The sequence below is a fragment of the Dromiciops gliroides genome, chromosome 6 (genome assembly GCF_019393635.1).
Source record: "Dromiciops gliroides isolate mDroGli1 chromosome 6, mDroGli1.pri, whole genome shotgun sequence".
Taxonomy (NCBI): Eukaryota; Metazoa; Chordata; class Mammalia; order Microbiotheria; family Microbiotheriidae; genus Dromiciops; species Dromiciops gliroides.
In genome coordinates, this window is record NC_057866.1 from 146,319,298 (window position 1) to 146,341,329 (window position 22,032).

Below are 22,032 nucleotides of genomic sequence, written 5' to 3' on the forward strand. Positions count from 1 at the left end.
TTTTTCCTTTTTCAATAAATATATATAATTACATGATAAGAGCATAGTAATAGATGTTTTGTTTCTAGCTATGGTTTGATTAGAGAACTTGTAACCAATTCATTATCTTCAAGGGATTTTGCCTTCCATTCAAAGCCATATTGCTTCCTAAAGTCTTTGGCTAGATATGACAGTTTAAGTTGGACTTTCCAAACCTACCTTATCTTTTTACTTCTTAAATCAATAATGCATACATTCTAAACTTGAAATATGAAAATGAAGAAAAAATGAATAATCAGTGAGTCACAAGTCTTTGAAATAGACTTGATGAAGTTTTAGTTTGTTTTTGTATTTATATTTTTTCTCCTAGTTAGAAGAGGGTGGCAATAAGTCAAAGGGTGCTAGGATGCATTTTTAAAAGCCCCTGTTGGACTTTCAGGGGCAGAGCCAAGATGGCAGAGAAAACACATTAAACACACAGAGCTCCTTACACAATTACCCTAAAATAGTAGTAAAACAACTCCTGGAGCAGCAACACCCAGAAAAAGATGGGCTGAGATTATTTTTCCAGCCAAAGACAGCTTAAAGGGGGCCATGCTGGGCTGTGAGGATAGTCCAACCACATGATCGCCAAAACAGTCCCCAGGAAGGCTCCACCAGAGAAACTTAACCCTGAGCCTGCAAATCAGCTGAAGCACCAGCATCTTCGGGAAGTAATACTATGGTCGGGTGAGAGGGCTGAACAGCTGGCCAGGGGATGGGGAAGAAACAGGGATATCTATAGGACCTAAGGAGGAGTTCAGATATCCTATTCCAGCAGGGAGCCAGGAAGAAATCTTGAGGAACAGGAGGTCTGGGTGATGGAGGGGCACAGGCTCCTTGGAGCTAAGAACCACAGCACACAAAGATTTACTGGCTGGTTAATTAGCAAGTTGACTTGAAGTTATCTTCAGATCAGAGAACAGGCCAGGCCAGAGAAAAATCTGCCTTACCTCAAACCGAAACATCTGGGACCCTCTGAAGCTTGGAAGAAGGGCCCCATTGCAAGATGAAGTTGAAAGTCAAGTAAAAGATGGCAAGATGAGGAAGCAAAGAAAGTTGAGAACAATGGAAAGTTTCTTTAGCAAAAAGGAAGATCGAGGTGCACCCTCAGAAGAGGATAACAACCTCAGGGCCCCTATATCCAAAGCTTCCAAGAAAAATGTGAATTGGTCTTAAACCATGGAAGCACTCAAAAGGGACTTTTAAGAGAAAGTAGGAGAAATTCAGGGGAAATTTAGAGAGGTTAAGGAAAGAATGGAAAGAGAAATGAGAGAGATGCAGGAGAGGCATGAGAAAAAAGACAACAGCTTGAAAAGACAAATGGAAAAGGAGATACAAAAGTTCTCAGAAGGAAATCATTGCCTAAGAATTAGGAATAAACAAATGGAAGCTTTATGAGAAACCAAGACACAGTAAAGCAAATTCAAATGAGTAAAAATAGAGGACAATATGAAATATATCCTTGGAAAAACAGCCTAGAAAATAGATCCAGGAGAGATAATTGGCAAATCACTGGACTACCTAAAAAACATGACCAAAATAAGAGTTTAGACAGAATTTTCCAAGAAATTGTCAGGAAAAATTGCCCTGATATTCTAGAAGCAGAAGGGAAAATAGAAATTGAAAGAATCCAGTGATCACCTCCTGAAAGAGATCCCCCCAAAAAACTCTCTAGGTATATTATAGCCTAATTCCACAGCTCCCCAGTCAAGGAGAAAATATTGCAAGCAGCTAATAAAATGGAATTCAGGGGGCACCTAGGTGGAACAGTGTATAGAGCACTGGCCCTGGAGTCAGGAGTACCTGGGTTCAAATCCAGCCTCAGACACTTAACACTTACTAGCTGTGTGACCTTGGTCAAGTCACTTAACCCCAATTGCCTCACTAAAAACAAACAAACAAACAAACAAACAAAAAAGGCATTCAGATAATGTGGAGCTACAATAAGGATAAAACAGGATATAGAAGTATTTACATTAAAGGACCACAGGGCATGAAATATGATATTCTGGAGGGCAAAATAACTGGGACCAGAGCCAAGAATCACATACCAAACAAAACTGAATATAAGTGTTTAGAGAAAAAAATGGGACTTCAATGAAAAAGAGGACTTTCAGGCATCTGTGATGAGAAGATGTGAACTGAGTAGAAAATTTGACTTTCAAATCCAAGACCCTAGAGAAGCATAAAAAGATAAACAGGGGGGCAGCTAGGTGGTGCAGTGGATAAAGCACTGGCCTTGGATTCAGGAGAACCTGAGTTCAAATCCGGCCTCAGACACTTGCCACTTAACTAGCTGTGTGACCCTGGGCAAGTCACTTAACCCTCATTGCCCTGCAAAAAAAAAAAAAAAAAGATAAACAGGGAAAAGAAATCATGAGGGATATTAAAAGTTTAAACTGTTTACATTCCTACATGGGAAGATAATACTTCAAACTCATAAGAACTTTCTCAGTATTAGAGCAGCTGAAAGGAATATACTTAGACAGAGGACACAGGAATGAACTGAATATGAAGGAGGATATAACTAAAGCATATATTTTTTGTTTATCCTTTTTTTGTGGGACAGGAATGGTGATGTTGCTTAGGTTTGAGGCTTGATTTAGGTTCAATGGTCTCCTAGGTGCAGGGCTGGTGCTTGGTCCACTATCTCACCTACCTAACCCATGATAACATCTCTAAAATAAAGTTAAGGGGTAAGAGGAATGTACTGGAAGAAAGGGAAAGGGAAAGTTTCACTGGGAAAAAGTAGCTCACATAAAAGAAACAAGAAAAAGCTTATGGAGGGGAGGGGAAGAGGGGGAAGGAATGGGGAAGTGAGTAAAATTTACTATCATCAGAATTGGCTCAAAGAGGGAATAACATACATGCACAAGTGTGTATCTTAATATATTTTGCCCTGAGGGAAAGTGGGAGGGGCAAGAGATAAGGTGGGGTAGAAGAGGGGAAGGAGGGAAGGGCAGATTTGGGGGGAGAAGTAAAAAGCAAAACACTTTTGAGGAAGGTGAAGATGTTATGATAATGGCACATGTATGGCTTATATTGAATTGCTTGATTTCATAGGGAGGCTTGAGGAGGGGAAGGAGGAAGAAAATTTAGAACACACAATTAGCTCAAAGACCTTAATCTCATCATAGTGGGCTCAAGTTGGGAATAACATACACACCCAATTGGGAGGAGTAATCTATCTAACCCTAAAGGAAAGTAAGAGGGGAAGAGGATAAGAAGGAAAGGGCGAATGAAGGGAGAGTAGAGCAGGCAGGGGGTAGTCAGTACATGTGGGTCCTTTTCCCTTTTTATGATCTCTAAAAGAGATATAATTTATGTGTGAATATAATAATCATACAAAGTCGCATATGAAAAGATCAAAGTAAAGAGCCAGGTAAAGTAAGAGAGAAATGTGAAAAGGGGGAAGTACTTTTAGATGAAAAGAATAAAAAAACAAACAAATGAAAAAACCAGCCTCAAACAGAAGGTGAGCTGTGGAAGCCTAGAAGGTAGAAAAAATATTTCAATAAAATCAATAGGACATATTGCAAACATGAGAAATATGATATATTTGAGGGTTTCTACTTTCTTCATCTTCTTTTTGGATAATACAGGGACACCTACATTTGGCTTTTAAAGCCCTTTACCATATGCATCCTGTGAACATTTTTTTTTTTAAGATTTTTTTTTTTTGGTGAGGCAATTGGGGTTAAGTGACTTGCCCAGAGTCACACAGCTAGTTAAGTGTCAAGGGTCTGAGGCTGTATTTGAACTCAGGTCCTTCTGAATCTAGGGCCGGTGCTCTATCCACTGTGCCACCTAGCTGCCCCTCCTGTGAATGTTTTTGAGCTTACTGTTTATCACTTTCCTTCATGAATGCTAAGATTCTGTCAGAACTAATCTATTGCATAGGTCAAAATATTATTGCTGTAGAATTGGAGAGCATCTTAGACATCATCTGGTACAAATCTTTTATTTTATAAGTGACAAGAATGAGGCATTAAGATGTTAAGTGACTGTGGCAGCTAGGTTGCACAGTGGATAGAGCACTGGCCCTGGATTCAGGAGGTCCTGAGTTCAGATCCGACCTCAGACATTTAACACTTACTAGCTGTGTTACCTTGGACAAGTCACTTAACCCCAATTGCCTCACACACACACACACACACACACACACACACACACACACACACACACACAAAAAAAGATGTTAAGTGACTTGTCCTATGTTGTCCAAATAGGATTTGAGCCAGAATGTTAACTTAGGTCTTCTTGACTTTTTAAGTTCCATGTCTTATATATGCGACCAGCATATGTGCTTTTTTTCTGAAGGCTCCTCTCTCATGCCTCTGATTGATGCTATTCAGAACTCTGACTCATAGGATCTGTAGCTTGGTTCAAAACTTAACTCAAGTGTCTCCTCTAACATAAAGCCTAGCTGGACTTATCCACATACTTGAGCCCTTCCTTGAGGTTTAGAAATTACTTTGCAATGAATTTTTTATGCATTTTACATTTACTTTTGTATTTAGATTAACCTTAGCCCCTTTCACCTCTACCACATTAGTATTGTTGCTGTTTGCTTTTTTTTTTCTTTTTAAAAGATTTAAACAACTTATTTTCTCCCCCCACCCCATTTAAAAAGAGATAATTAAAAAAAAGAAAAACTGTAACAAATACACAGTCAAGCAAAACAAATTCCTGCATTGGCTATGTTCAAAATTGTTAGTCTCCTTTTACATCTTTAGTCCATCATCTTTCTGTTAAGAAATTTGTAGCATGGGGGCAGCTAGATGCTCCAGTTGATAAAGCACTGACCCTGGATTCACAAGGACCTGAGTTCAAATTTGACCTCAGACCTGGAAGGACTTGCATGAATTGATGATAAGTGAGATGAGCAGAACCAGCAGAACTTTGTACACAGTATCATCAACATTATGCGTTGATCAACTGTGATAGACTAGATTCTTCTCACCAATACAACAGTACAAGAATGTTCCAAAGGACTCATGATAGAAAAGGCACTCCAAATCCAGAAAAAAAAGAACTGTGGAATATGGATGTTCATTGAACCATACTATTTCTTTTGGTTTTGGTGCTGTTGTTTCTCTTTTTTGAGGTTTTTCCTTTTTGCTCTGATTCTTCTCTTATAACACGACTAATGCAGAAATATGTTTAATGTTATTTTATATATATATATATATACATATATATATATATATATATATATATATATATATATATACATGTGTGTGTGTGTGTGTGTGTGTGTGTGTGTGTGTGTGTGTGTGTGTGTGTGTGTAAAACCTATATCAGATTACCTGCTGTCTAGGGGAGGTGGGGAGGAAGGGGAGGGAGGACGAAAAATTTGAAATTAGAAATCTTATAAAAACAAATGTTGAAAACTAGATGTAATTAGAAATATAACTAGAAAATAATATAAATTTTTTTTCAAATCTGGCATCAGACAATTGACAGTTTCTAGCTATGTGATCCTTGGCAAGTCACTTAACCCTCATTGCCCCCCGCCAAAAAAGAAAAAAAAATGGGTAGCATGTTTCATCATTGGTCACCTAATAATAGTGGGTAGTCAATGCATTGAAATGACATCTCAATTCTTTGAAAGAGGTTTATCATTCCCACATCATTGAACTTGTATTAATTATTCTTGTGCTTCTCATTTCTTCTGCATCATTTTGGACAAATTCTTTTCTTCATTTCTTAGATAGCAATGTATGAATGTATGGGGTATTCAGGACTAGCACTTCTAGTGTGAAGACTTTCCAGGATGTTTACAGAGCTGTTCATCCACAGTTTGTTCCAATGGCCAGGGAGGCAACAAAAGCAGGAACTCTGAAGCTCTTAGAGCCTTGTCAGACATGGAAGACACCATATCCATCCACTGTATCACTGACAAGCATCAGTCTTCCTGACATTTGTGTCACCCCTGGATTTCTATCACTAAAGAAGAGAGAGTGAGGCTGATGGCTTAGTGAAACTCTGCTTCATTTAAATCCCAATATGCTGCACGTCAGATATCACCCTATGATGTTTTTGTTCCTCTTCAAAAATGAAGGACAACAATAACAATACAGTAGGAATGTCCTATTACATTTGTATTCTATGCATTTATAGTCATTCCTTAATTGATGGTCACTTATATTGTTTCCATTTCTTTCACACTATGAAAAGAACTGCTATAAATGATTTTATACATTTTGATCTTCCTCCTTTTATCTCATTTTTTGCTTCCCAGAATGACTTGTCCAATTCACAACTCTGCTAATTATGCATGAATATTAGTAAACTTGATATTTTCCTATGACCAATGAGGAATAACCAAAGATTTTGGTCAGGGAAATAACATGCACAGAGGGAGACTGTGCATTTGGAAGAATGTTTTGGAAGTTGGAATAAGCTGGAGACTGAAACTAAATAGATTTGGAATTAGCACTCCCAATTTAAGAAATAACATGTTATATTATTTCTTACCATTCTCCTCTCCCCAAAGGGGAAAAATCAGGAGAAGAAAATGTCAGAGTTGAATAGCCTTAGTTGCTCCTCTCATTCTGCAACTTAGTGTCTGGAGAGCGCCATGTAAGGCACTTCACTTTCTGAGCATGATCTGGGAGTGAGATTGATTGTTCATGGGAAGATTTTGTAGTAGAGAGATCAAATTTAAAAAGGTATAAGAAAATATGCCAGGATATATCTTGCTCTCTTTTTGTATACAAACATCTGTAGCTTTCTCCAATACCTGTATGAGCTATAGATTTTGAAGCTGCTAAATGTGCTAAGATGGAATGCTGGAGGACTCGAAGTCAGGTAAAGCCTGATGTCAAGTCCCACTTTGAATATTAGTTAGCCATATCAGTATTGCCAAGTCCCTGAGCATGTAAATGGCTATAAAACTGCAAAAGGGGAATTATAACTGCAGTGCTTGACTTCAAATTTGTTGTAAGGATCATGAAATGATGCAGAGAGCTTTTTCTAAGTGAACCCTTCTTTTGTGACTCATATTTTGTACTTAAATACATATCACTTCCACGGTTTCCCCTTCTATTTTTTAAAGGTAAGAATGAATGTCAAAATGAAGCTTATGTATTTGCAATACATACATAATTGTGATATGTTTATGACTTTGTATAAATTAATCTAAAAAAAGTCTTTGGAGCTAGGAATATTATGTACAGGAAGCCTCCTGCCTATCTCAATTCAATTTAACAGATACTTATTAAGTACCTACTATGTGTGAAATAGTCACTGTATGAGGATGTGGAGACAAAAAGGAAAGGATTCCTGCCTTCAAAGATCTTACTTTCTACCAAAAAGAAAAATTATGTATGGAGCTAAGTAAATGCAAATGCATTTGCAAAGTAATTTTAGAATGAAAGAAGCCAGGACAGCTGGATTCATTAGGAAGGACTCGTGGATTATAGCAGGTAGGAACCTCAGAGGTGATCCTCCCCAATCACATCATTTTACAGAAAAATAAATTGAGGTTTGATTAGGGTAGGTGATTTTCCCAAGGTTATGGCCCTAGTAGTCATCAGTGGAAGGACTAAAACCAAAGATCCTTTGTCTTTAGAGCTAGGCCTCCTTCTCTTGTACTATCCTATCAGCAGTGGCATTAGCCCTATCTTTTAAGAAAAAGAAAGATTTGAGGCAGTGAAGGTGGAGAAGGGAATCATTCCAGAAATGGAGGCATGTGTGGAAAAGTACAAAGTTTCTACTCTGAGACATTTTATGTAAGATGTAGAAAATATTCAACTATTATCCACTCCCCACAAGACTGTTGATTATACAGTGTCTACACAGTAATTTTGAAGCCCCAGCAGGAACATTTTCTGGGATTGGGCAAGGAAAGAACCATAGGAATTGTTGAACTGACTTGTTAAACATGCTATGCTTTCCATGCTAAAATGACCCTGGACTTTCACAAAGGCAATTTAACCATCTATCTCTAGAAACTAGCAGATTTGGGTGGGCCTTAAACATCAGAAAAATACTCATAAAAGTACACAGTGAAGAAAAAGTAAGCTAGGTTTCTTACTGCACATTATCCAGCCTCGTTTTAGGCAAAATGTATGAGGTTATCTAAATGGGTTTAGGCTGGATGCTGCTTCTAACTGGTACAAAGAAGAGTCTTATTAAGTGGCTGTCTTGTTCTGTAAAAGAAAATAGCTATTTCATACCAATATCCTCTTGCTGAATTTTTCCCCTGTCTTCTGAATGAAATATGGTACTTTACTTTTTTAGCTAAGAGTAAACTATTTCAAACCCTCTATGAACAATTCTGGCCATCACAAATAATCAGGTGATATGGCAATAACATAATACAGAATATCTACAAGGAAAGGAAATATTCTTTTCAACTAGGTCTAGAGTTTCAAAATAGGTTAAAAATTCATGGGTTCTCAGTTCTATATACAAAAAGGAAAGTTTATCAAATGTATTTTAGTTATTGGACAACATTAGTCAAAAACTGTCACTTTGTCTATCTTTGAAGATGGGCTGCTTTTGTGAGTTTATATACAATAAAAACATATAAACAAGAATAACATTTTCCCTCACTGGATATTTTTTAAAGTAGTTAATGCCACACAATTAAGAGTTGTTATAAACTATCCATTTTATACTATTATCCTATTCTGTTAGTTCACTTCAGATTTACAATTTATTCCAACTTTGTTGCATTATTTATAATTCTCCTTAAATCAAACCTTTCAAGGAATGGGAATTATCAAAATAATGAAGGTACAATATAATCTTTTTATAGCTTTTTTTCTTAAATGCTTTTTTTTGTAGAAATTGGGAAAGTGCCATATTTCTATAAAAGATATTTATATGCATAGAGACTAATTAAATATTATACAATCTTTTTGTAATTCCAGCATGCTACTCTATAAAACATTATAAGAGAAACATGTATATAGACTGGATATAACTTTGTGTAGTCTTGTTTTAGCAAGAACAGTTACTGCAATGAACTCCAAATAATTGCAATTCTTCACTGAAATTAGCAGGAGTAGACCAAAGAAAATAAATACTAATGAATTTCCAAAATGTTTAAAGCTGATGAGATTTCAAGACTGTGTAGTGTTGTAAAAACCACGTTTAATTGGTGGCTATTTTCGCACATAAAATGTGAAATGAGAAACTGGAGCAATTGTTGGCATAAGGTAAGTTTTGTTGTTTTTTTTTTTTTTTTTCCCTTTTGGAATTGTCATGTTGACTTTATTATTAAGCGTGTTTCAGGTCCAGTGTATCCTGCCCCCACCACCATTTTGTTCCTTTTGCTTATTATTTTAAAGATTCAGCTAAAGTGTTATTTATCTCATGAAAGTACCTCTGCATCTAATGCATTAACCATATGTAATTGTGAGAGCAATGAACTTGGATTTTGAGACACAAATTATAATTTTAATGCCATCACTTGATAATTTTATAGTCCTTTCACTCACTTCATCTCGCCAACTCAATTTTTTATCTTTAAAATAGTGACAGCATACACGTGCACTTCTCACACACACTTACACCTTTGCATCCACATGCTCTCACACTCTCACAGCAGAGCAAGGAGGGAGAGAGAGCCTACAAGAACAGGGCGCAAGGCCCAGGCACAGTCACAGAGAGTAAGCCAAATTCTGTGTCCCTCATTACTTCAAGGGGACCGTTTATGAGGCTAAGAGTATCTTGGAGAAAAGGAAGACTAAGACAAGGAAATGGGAATATCTCATTTGATGGAAAGATTATGACAGCAATGAGGACAAGTGGAAACCAAAGCATCATTTTCTGCACTGTGAGGGATGTATCAATGACTTTATTGGACTGTTTGTGGAAAGAGAGAAGGGGAGTATATCTGGGAAAGAGACCAACACCTCCAAATTCCTAAGAGAAAGCCGAGGAAATTCTATAAAAAAACTTTCTCCTAGACTTGAATCAGAGAAGAGAAAAAGGAGTTCCCACGAATGGAAGTAGATAAACCTTTCCCTCCAAAAAGCAGGAAAAAAACAAAACAAAAACAAACTTATGTCACAAAGCCCCAGTCAGAGGTGTGGGACAGGTCTGTCAATATGTTTTCTTACCAAACTATACCCAGTGATTTGCAAATCTTGCTTAAAAAAAAAAAAAGGAAGGAAAAGCACACAGTAGGGGAATGGAGATGCCAGTCATGAGAAGGCTGGGGTAGCTTTGGGAATAACTTCCATCAGACACATTTGTATTTGAATGAGAATGAAGGAGAGCTTCATATGGCCAATAATTGTGAAGTTAGCCAGGACTTGGTGGTTGTAAATGGAATTAGGTCATATGGACTTGGTTATGGGTTCACATTGGTTACAAACATATTCCGGTGGGGGTGGCCAGGCCATTGAAGTACATGTCTGGTCACAAACCAAGGTGTATAATGAAACAGAAATTCTTGACTTCACTTTGAGGGACCCAAAACCATGTTCCACTCTGACCAATGAAAGTTTACACCTGCATGGCCCTTTAAGGGAAAACTTGAAGAGGGCAAAAGTTATGTCTTTGATAAGAGGCTCAGCTATAGCATCTGCCAAAATGAATACAACTCTAGATTTCAAGACACTGAGCTGTGGAAAGAAGGATTCACACACATTCAGTTGTGAAGCCAGACTTCTGACAATAATATCCTGACACCACATGTTGTGACAAAAGTGTGGAAAGTGTTTGAAGTGTTCTGTAGTGAGTTAGATTCTTACCACTTACTTGGCACCAACAAAAGGAAGGATAGGACAAGGATTGCAGAAGCCATAAGATGGCTCACACTAACCCTCAGCTCTGTCTGCTCTGGTCCTGAGTACAGTCTCTGACTTACTAGGGCTGAAGGGGCACCTGTGTAGTATATTCAGGTCAGAGTTTAAGGGGATACAAAGCAACACATTGCCATAGCAGGAGGCTTGGAGAATGTTTCCCTTCCCCCCCCCCATGTATAAATCTCAGTGCATTCCCAGACTGAACTGCTCATTTGTGCATCTATTCTTGTCCCTCTGCTCCCCTTAAAATTCTTTTCAGATGAAAAAATAAAATAAAATGGGGAAGATAGTGCTTGCAGTACATATTTTAGGGTTGTTTTGAAGAGAGTCCTTTATAAACCTTAATATATTATGGAAATCTATGTGATTTTTATTTCTTATTTCTTTTACTTATTTTTGTCTGTACTGTATTTTGGCTTCCCTGGCACCTACAAGCTGTTTAAAAGTCTGGGAAAAGGCTTATATTTCTGTGGGTAGGTAGGCAGTTAGTAGCTGCTTTATGAAAAAAAATAAAGGGGAAAAAAATCCTATAGAATGATGTGTAGCTGTGCTGATGAGCTCAGGGATCTATTACTCATAAGAGTTGAGAACATGTGGCCAGCGTGTGATCTGAACTTTATATCTCTCTCAGTACCTACAGTGCTGTTCTGAACACTTTAAGCATTTATAGTTTAGATTGGAACAGACATTAAAGATCATCTTATTCAGTTTCTACATTTTGAAGATAAGGCAAGAAATTACTTGTTCAAGGTCACATGTTCTTAAGTAGTGGAAACAGGATTCATGTCCTCTGATCCTATATTTGGTTTTCTTTCCACTAGACCATCCCAATATTGAACTGTTTAACTTTTTATGGATGATTTAAGGTTTTATCTATCTCAATCAATAAACACTCCAGTCTGCTATCTGCTAGGCACTGAGATAAGCACTGGGGATATAACAAAAGTCTAAGAATAATTCCAGCTTTCAAAGAGCTAATGGATGAGACAACATGCAGAACAAAACAAAACAAAAACAAAAACTATGTACACATGAACTTTATACAGGGAATAATGTTTGGGGTGTGGTAAAATTATTAGGATTCAGCTGAGTCATTTGGGAGGGGCCACACCAGGCCAGCCCTGAAGTTATGTATACTACTGAGGTCAGAAGGAGAAGCCTCTCTCCATAGGCAGTTTTTGAAGGACCTCCCCTTTTGGGGCAGGAAAATTGGACGCTCACTGAGGGGGAAGCTTAATCTCTTCCGGAGCTCGCTCTCTTTTTCCATCTTCCTCCCTGGAGGTGGCGAGCAGGAGCAGCAGCAGCCTAGTCACTCAAGCCTGGTTGTAAATTTTGCTTTCCATTGAAGCTACAAGCTCCAGGTGGTAAGTTACTCTTCTCTTTTGAATAGATTTAGGTTAGAGCTAGGAGGATTAACCGTATTTCCTTTTCTCTATTTCCTTGTCTTTGATTTTATTAATTTCACCTTTGCTGTTTACTTTATTCTCCCTAATAAAACATCTGTGGAACAGAGGCTGTAAGGCTCCTTTCTTATTGGCCTGGGAGAAATATCTAAAAAGGCAGTTTCTGAGGGAAGGGAGCTTTAAACCTAGAAGTCCCTCATTATCTCCGGGACCCCAATATTTAGGCAAGCCACCCAATTAACTCTTCATGTATTAAATTTGGCCCCCATGGGAATATCAACATTAACATTAAAGGAAATCAAGAAAGTTGGATCTTAGGAATTGAAAGAAATTAGAGATAAAAAAGGGAGAAAACTATTTAAAAAGTTTGTCCTAGTATTCTCATTCAGTTTCAATGATTAGCATATATAAAAAAAATTACTGGAGAAGCAGTGATGCAATAATCTATGATGATAATTAAAAAGCACTATAATCACCCACATGGACAAATTTTGAATCACTGTTTTTCCTATCTTGCCAACCTTTTCTGAGAACTTTGGGATAGAAGATGGTTAGATACCCAGAATAAGGTAGATATTCAGATATGACAGAATGCCTATTGGCTATGTGTAAGGACAGCTTTTTATTCTAAAAGAATTCTATCAACTCCTCCTTAAGTTTAGCCATCTCTCACTAGCTGAAGATTGATGCATTTCAAAGACTCTCTAGTTCTCTTTGTATCTATCAGCATAAAGCCACATATTCACTAACATGTGCAGGCTGGTTGCCTGAGTTGCAATTTCCTCAAACCATGCCAAAACAGAGACCTGGGATCATAGTGAGATGGAGTAAATATATCTTATCTCTTGGAGGGTCTCCTCTAAATTAGTTCACATACTATTAATAACATTTTAATTATTTCACCTTAGTGTGAGGCTTTGCTTACATTCCTTGAAATAGCAATTTGAACTAAAATTTTTGTTTTTTTGCTTAGGTAGGCAGGCAGTCCTCCATGTATGTGATGCTCCCCTTTCTTTCCACTGCATGGTAGAATCGATGTTTTCTAGTCAAGTGTTGTTCTGGTGGAATCTCCCACAGAAATCCATTTCTAATCCCCCACTTTGATTTGATTTCTATCAAAATTATATTTTATTTGTGTTTATATATTCGTATCTGCCTAACGCTTGTTTTCTTGAGTAAAACATTAGTTCCTTGCTGGCAGAGACCTTCATTTTTTATCTTAATATAACCTCAATGCTGAGTAATATTCCTGGCCCATAGAATAGTAGATTGTCAATAAATGTTTATTAAATCAAATTGAATTGACATAAACCATGCATAACAGAACAAAAGAAGATAGGAACAAAGTACACTTTGTGAAATAAATATTCAAAATCCAGGGTTAATGACATTTATGTTAGCAACAAGCTGGAAGGTTATTTAAACATGAGCATCATCAAGTATCATCAATAGTATATCTGCTTCATCTTTAGTCATGTGCTCACTCAGCACTGTCTGGTCAATGCCTCCATTTCATGTATCTTTGCTTTTGCTCATATGTTTCCCCAGAACAAATTTCTGTACCTGTCTCAAACAAGAGCTAAGCCCTCTTACTTGTACACTAACATAACCTAGTGATGACTCAGCTTTAGTACAAGCATGATCTATTTATGCTCTGGCAAAAACAATAATTTATGCTCAGACCTCTTTAAGAAAGTTCACCTTGACACATTATTTATAAGGGAAATGAACATATAATTCTTACTTAGAAAATTGTGAAATAAAATCCCCCAAGGCATTTCTACTTGAGATCTCCATTTTGATGAAACTCACAATTTAATAGTGTGACTTGTAAAATATTTTTCTTATGAAAATAATCTTCTAAAAGTCAAACCAGAGCCTATGACCCTAAATTCTTGTAATTCCATCACCAGTTTGCAATATAATTGACAAATTATCAGATAGCCTACATTCAGTGTTCCTGTTACTTTAGTGCCAATACAATGAGACAAAGAAGTAAAAGGATGAGAAGAGAATGGACTCATAAAAAGCATGCCTAGTTGTTTGAGGTTTTTCCTAGAAGTACTATTCTCATAAATTTGTTAGAAATCTTTAATTTTTTCCAAAAGCAGAGGAGCAGCTCTCCCACCCCACCCCTGCCAAAAAAAAAAAAATCCCCTGAAATCTTGTAATAACCAAATTGTCCTTCAGTGATGGGTTTCACATTGTACCATTATTTTGTTATAGTAAACAACATTGTTAGAATAATCATTTGACAAAATTGATGTAAAATGGAAGTAACTTCTTGAAGATTAACGAATCTCTTAAAAAAGGAAAATTTGTCCAAAAACTCACATACAAAAGGTCACCTAAAAAAAAAGACATGTTCCACATCTTGCTCCAATTATATTGCTTTAACATTAATGTAGATTATTAACATATAACCTCAAATGGGGTGATCCAATTTCTCTTCAACTTCCCATCTGTAGTCCATTCTCATGAGGCTATGGAACTCATTTTCACAGGAAGGAGACACATTGTAGAGAAGATCTGTTTGGCATTCCAGGGACAGCTGGAAGTCGCTGCTTTTGGCTCTCAGTTCTTCAAAAGTTCCCCAAGTACTACTCCCCTGGTACCATCCTGGGGCATGTTTTCTGGTGCTCTGTGTAAAACGCTTCAGTGATTTGGGGAAATGGAGAAATAGAATAGTACTGAAATCCTAGGGGACACTTCTCAATCTACTTTATATATAATGTGCAAAATTTACAGGTTAGGTTTTTAACTATTTGTAGAAATCCTTGATTCCTTCTGCTTTACTTGAATTTAGGAGCTGTTTAAGCCTGCCACAACCTCAATTTTGATGACTATTTGTATGCTGTTGTTCTTGTAATTATGGCAAAGTCCACAGAAACCAGGATTATAGATCAAGAGACTGCACCAGGACTTAGAGATCATCTAGTCCCATTCACTCATATTACAAGGGAGGCTCAAGAAATTTTAATAACATGCCCAAGGTTACACAAGGATTAAATGGCAAAGGTAGAATTTTTACCCAGATTCCCACACCACAGAGTCAATGATCTTTTGGACTATATCTCACAAATTCCCCAACCAAAACATAAACAAATCATGGAATGGAGGATAAAATTGTGATTTCTTTGTCTAGTCATTCAGTCATGTCTGATTCTTCATGACCTCATAATGTCCACTGCATTTTCTTTGCAAAGATAATTGAGTGGTTTGCCACTTCCTTCTCCAGTGAATTAAGACAGAGGTTAAGTAATTAAGATTATACTTAGGAAAGTGTGTGTGTGTGTGTGTGTGTGTGTTTGTGTGTATGCATACATGCATGTGTGTATATCTGTGTGTGTGTGTGTGAAAAAATGTATATTTAGGATCAGAGAATAAATTTCTACAGATTATAGACAGGTAGAAACCCTAGAAGTTAACACTGGCTGAAGTGACACTAACTGAGTAGGTTTTAACAAAGGCCAGTGAGAGGAAAGCCATGCCTTTAATGACAGGAGTATCACAAGAGGGACATAGCATAGTACAGTAGAAAGAGCAATGACTAGAGTTAGCAGACATTGTTTCAAATCCCAACTCTGACAAATCATACATGTGAGATACTGGGCAATTGAAACATCCCTGTTCCTTAATTTCCTCATCTGTAAAATTAAAGGGAGGGGAAGTTGGAATGGATTGATTATGGGGTCCCTTCAAGCTCTAGATTTTTGAATCTATAATTTTAGAGTTGATTGGAGGAAAGCAGGGTACCACAGAGGTATCCAGCCTATATCCTAACAGAAGGCTCTGTACAATATTCCTAAAAAATTACTCATCTAACATATGCCCAAAAGACTCCACTGAGGAAGCCCGTTTCACTTTTGTGAAGCTCAAATTGTTAGGAAGCTTTAACTTACAATGAAGTTTAATCTGCTTCTCTGTAACTTCCACACATTGCTATTGGTTCTGTCCTCTGGGGCTAAGTAGAACAAGTCTCATTCTTCTTCCAAGTGACACCCCTGAAAATACTGGAACATAGCTATTACATTCTACCTAATGGAGCCTTCAAGACTCCAGGCTACATATCCCCAGTTATTTCAACCAGTCTTTATAAGGCACAATCTCTAATCCACTCAACAGTTAACATCTGTTTCTGCCTCTTCTTTACCTTCTCCATCTTCTCAATATTTTACCTCAAACTGTGCCACCCAGAAAGTAACTTAATACACAAGATGCCATGTTGGAGGAAAGAGATGATCAGACTAGTCTACTGCCTTTGGTTCAATATTCGAATTAAATGAGTCATACATAGAAGATTTAGGTTTTATCAAAGAGAGTTTTACTTAGTTATGGAAGGGGAAGGTTAATCAGAGGAAGGAAAGGATACAGCCTAATTCAGGTAAATATAACTTTCTTATGCCACTGTTTATCATACAGTTGGTATGAGGTCTTTAGTCTGAGGGGAGAACTTGTCTTAGTTGCTTTTGTGCCCAGAAAACCAGGAAGCTTGGTCAACAACCATAGCCTTACTCTAAGAGCCAATTAAATTTTCAGTACCTCTTGAGGAAAAAGTCTAATCTGTATGGGACCAGGCCTTAGGAAATTGCTCGCAACATATGGGTCTATTGATTTTTACATGGTTTGCCAGTATATCTAAGTAGAGCTAATCTCCAATGACATAAATACAAAAAGCAAGGCAACCATTTCCCTCAAGGAGCTCATTTTAAAATTTTTTTTTTAAAATTTACTTTAATTTTTCCCAATTACTAGTAAAGATAGTTTTTGAGTTCCAAATTTTTCTCCCACCCTCCCTTCCCTTCTCTTCCCCTGAAGCCAACAAACAATTTGATATAGATTATACATTACAATCATGTTAAACATATTTCAACATTAGTCATGTTGTAAGAGAAGAATCTGAAAAAAGGTGGAAAAAAGAAGAAACAAGGAACAACAACAAAAAGTGAAACTAGTATGCTTTGAACTGCATTCAGACACCATAGTTATTTTTCTGAACGTGGAGAACATTTTCTACCATGAGTCTTTTCGCATGGTCTTGGATCTTTTTATTACTGAGAAAAGTTAAGTCTATCACAGTTGATCTTCAAATAATGCTGTTGATAATGTGTATAGTGTTCTCTTGGTTCTGCTCATTTCACTCAGAATCAATTCATGTAAGTCTTTCCAGGTTTTTCTGAAATCCATCTGCTTATCTTTTCTTTTTTTCAGGGCAATAAGAGTTAAGTGACTTGCCCAAGGCCACACAGTTAGTGTCAAGTATCTGAGGCCAGGTTTGAACCCAGGTCTTCCTGAATCCAGGGCCAGCACTTTATCCACTGCACCACCTAGCTGCCCCTACTTATCATTTCTTACAGCACAATAGTATTCCATTACTTTCATACAACTTGTTTGGCCATTGTCTAAATGATGGGCATCCCCTCAATTTCCATTTCTTTGTTACCACAAAAAGAGCATTTATAAAAAGTTTTGTACATGTGGGTTCTTTTCCCTTTTTTATAATCTCTTTGGGATATAGACCTAGTAGTGGTATTTCTGGGTCAAAGGGTATGCACAGTTTTATAGCCTTTTGGACATGGTTACAACTTGCTCTCCAAAATGGTTGTATCAGTTCACAGCTCCACCAACAGTGCATTATTGTTCCCATTTCCCCACATCTCCAAAATTTATCATTTCCTTTTTTTTTTCATATTAGCCAGTTGGTTAGATGTGAGGTGGTATCTCAGAGTAGTTTTAATTTGTATTTCTCTAATCAGTAGCAATTGAGAACATGTTTTCATATGGTTGTAGATAAATTTAATTTTGAAGGAGTTCATATTTTAAAAATAAGCTAAATGATAGTGGTCAGGGAGGTATATCACAATCAGTCATGTGTCACCGATGGTGAGTAGAATTGTAGTATAATTCTACTGTGCTCCTAGTCTCTGAGTCACACATCTATGTTTCTGTAACTTGTTCCTTGCTCCTTATACATGTAGGGTGCTTCTTCCCTCAAGATCACTCCTCTCTGTTCTGTAACTGTGACATGGGGCTGGATAATGGATGACACAACTGCCAGGTGACACCCTTCCTGTTCCCAGTGCTAGTATAGGAGTCCCCCAGAATCTCCTGTTAAGGCACTTTCTAACCTTGTATTCAGGTCCATTACCATTCCTGAGTATGGGAAAATTCCCCACCACCACTGTTACTGCCACCCAGTTGCTGCCTCTTTAGCCTGTCCCTGACTAGTCCTCATCCCAGTATCCACAAACTCTCATCTTTCTTCCTAAACTCCCTGGACATGAGAAATGACTTCCTGTGATTTGTTCTTGTCTTCCTTCATCAGAATTCAGTCTGGTATACTATAGGTTCTTGTAGAGGAGGCTGTGAAGGAATTAAAACAAAGATATTACCTCTCATTCAGCCATCTCAATTCACCACCAGCACCACCCTTGTCAGTTAATTAATTGGCATGTCCAAAATGGTAGTGTGGATTCAATTAAGGTTCTTAGGGCTAGACATAGAAAGGCAGAGTGTTGGTGGTGAAGAGCTAGAGAGGAGAGACCACAGTGAGGCATACAAGAAAAAAAAAAAGGCAGTTTGGAAAATTGGGCAAACCAGAACACTTTGCATTTCCACCTCTGTGTCCATAGTATCTAATACAATGTTTTGCATCTAACAGGTGCTAAATGGAGAGTAGTGAATTGGATTTATTTGAATTTGACTTTATAGCGGAAAAAATGTAGCTTTGCAATCCAGGTATCTTTCAAGTCTACTATTAAGGTAATAAGAGATCCCTTGCTAGATGCATTCATGGAATTAGATTTATTCAAAGGTCCTCTGCTTATAGCAAGCAGGAGATAAGACAGGGAGATATGCTTACAAAGGACATCTTTGCCTCTACATTGTGCAGGATTGAAAGGGAAGAAGGATTTCTGATAGATGGTAGGGTCTTCTAGATGCTCTTTGTTACATTGTAATGATTACATCAAGTCCCCTCCAACCTCCAATGATATTGAGCCTCCTCCATGAAGTCTATATTGATGAGAGAGAGAGAGAGATTGGTTTTAAGAATCCAAAAGAAAGAGAAAGATAAAAGAAAAAAGAAATGGATGAATAATCTCTATTGTTTTGGCCCAATATTGAATATAAGGAAGACAGTTGCTTGAATGGCATTTGGAAAATTATATATTAAAAAAAAAACCCTCTGAACCATTTTAATTTCCCCATTCACGCAAAATATTTTTTCCCCTAAAATTGTCTTCTATGTGATTTTTTTTACTTTGATGATGCAAATAAGTTGATGGACAGATATTTAGTGGGAATAATAAGGCTGTGGCATATTACCAGTGATGGTTTGAATTCAACAAGTAATATAGAAGAAATTATCTTATAAATCATATATTTATATGATAAAAAGGAGTTAAGAGCAATTGATTAAAAAATGTATATTATGAGTGCTAAATAATTACTCAGAATGTCAAAAATCATTGGGGAAATATCTTCCAAGGAGTGTATTTGGAGAAGATAATAAGAGTATTATAGAATGATAAGAAATGGAGAAATTGCAATATGTGATATTGGAAGCAGTTTGCATATGGATGAGATCATAAATTCAATTAAGTTTTGAAGTATAAGTGTAGATATTTAAACTAAAAAGAAGTTGCCCACACTTGCAAATGTTATGTACATATACTTTTATATGCATATATGAATTTATAGGCATAAGTATTGATGTTTATTGTATATTCATACACAAATGATATAGAAAAATACACATATATTATGCATATACAATCCAGAATTAAATACCGTGACCTGCATATAGCAGGTACATAATAAATGCTGCATGATTCAATAATACTTCTTGTTGACAAACAGATACATTCACATAATAATAACATTTATATATGCTTTAAGGTTTTCAAAGCCCTTTACAAATATCTCATTTTATCCCCAAAAAGCCCTGGGGATTAGGTGCTATTGTTGTTGTTGTTGTTGTTTAGTAATTTCAGTAGTGTCTTATTCTTTTTTATGCATTTTGGGTTTTCTTAGCAAAGAAACTGGAGTGGTTTTGCTATTTCCTTCTCCAGATTATTTTACAGATGAGTAAACTAAGGCAAACAGGGTCAATTGACTTGCTCAGGGTCCTGCAGCTAGTAAGTGTGTGAGGCTGGATTCAAACTCAGAAAAAATGAGTCTTCATGACTTCAAGTCTACCACTCTATTCACTTTACCACCCAACTGTAGGTGATGGGGAAAGAAGCATACAGTGCTCATGTTCACACAGCCAATAATTGTCTGAAATTGGATTTGAATTGATGACTTCCTGACTCAAAGCCTGATATTTTATGCTCCCTGCCACCTAACTAGAAGTCTGGTATACTTGGGTTTAAATCTGATTTCTAACACACACAGGTTTTATAATCTTGATAATACTTTAAAGATATATTACAGATCAGTTGTTGATCTGCCTTAGAAAGGAAGTTTCTCCTCTGTGATTTCAGTATAAAAATGAAATTGAAAGTCTAGACCAGGCCTCCTCTCCAAGTGGGAATGAAAAAAGATCATGTATACATATAAGTGATAGAATTTGGTTCCTCCATAGTTTCCCCATTATTAACCTGAATTTTCTTCAACCAAGGAAATAATGGAACAAGGTCAGCAGCATTCTACTTGCTTTCCTCTAGAAATTGACAATTTTCTTATTCACGTTAAGATTATTTTTTAGAAGTTTAGCCCAGTCCTTTACTAATGTCAAATATTTCATCAACTGCACAAGATTCCTTAGATTTATTCCTGCTTCATTGTTCTATTTTAGTAAATATTCAACTAGACCAAGGATTTAACAAGGACACAGATATGTATATAATCAAGAACCTGTGTCAGTGTTTAGTTCAAAGGAATGACTCCCTGACTTTTGAGAAGGAAGTTTAGGGGAACTACTCTACTGGTATTTCATAGCAAATTTGTAATGTCTACAAGCTACTGCTTTTGTTTTATCTGGCATTTAGCATCTACCCAAGGGAATAAACTTAGCTAATTAAAATTTCCCTTCTGATGGCCAGAATCTCTGTGCTCTCTACTTTTTTTTTTCTTCTGTTTATTGGAGGAGGGGATGTGGGGTGGGAAATTTCTCAGAAGTTATGTTGGAGTACTTTTCATTGACATTCATAAGATCATGCATTTAGAACTGAAAGGTGCTGACTTCTCAAGTCATATAGTCTCACCTTCTCAGTTGACAATTCAGGAGGAATAAATAAATCCAAATACTCCACAGGTAGTAAATGATAGAACATGGCTTTGCACCTATCTTTAAAATCAATCACTTTTTTTTTACTTTGATATTACTTTTACTATTATATATAACAATAACTACCAACAACTACTGTTACTACTACTACTAGTACTGTTGCTGCTGCTGCTGCTGCTGCTACTACTATTAAAATTGGCATTTATACAGTTTTGCAATTTGACATATGTTATGTTAAGGAACCCTATGACAATCCTGCGAAGTAGCTTCTATAGGTATTATTACCTCTGTGTTGCAGAAACTAAAACTCATAGAGATTGGTCAAACAACTAATAAATGTCAGAATCAGAATCCAAAACCAGGTCTTTTGGACTGGAAGTCCACAGTCTATCTTTTCATAGGGTTGTTAAAGCTGGGGTTTGTGAACTTCCTTCTTTTCTTCCTTCCTTCCTTCCTATCTTGATGACTATATTTCAATGTATCTGGTTTCTTTGTAATCATATGTATTTAATTATGTGCATTTAAAAACTGAAATGAACTTTAACATGATAATATGATTGAAATCAGAAGAATGTTCACAAAGACAGAGATCATTACATTTTTATCTTTT

At 36.7% G+C, this 22,032-nt stretch overlaps 1 pseudogene; it reads left to right on the plus strand.

Moving 5' to 3' along the window:
* Positions 1-602: 602 nt before the first annotated feature.
* Positions 603-10,844, plus strand: LOC122732110 (annotated as a pseudogene).
* The last annotated feature ends 11,188 nt before the right edge of the window (positions 10,845-22,032 follow it).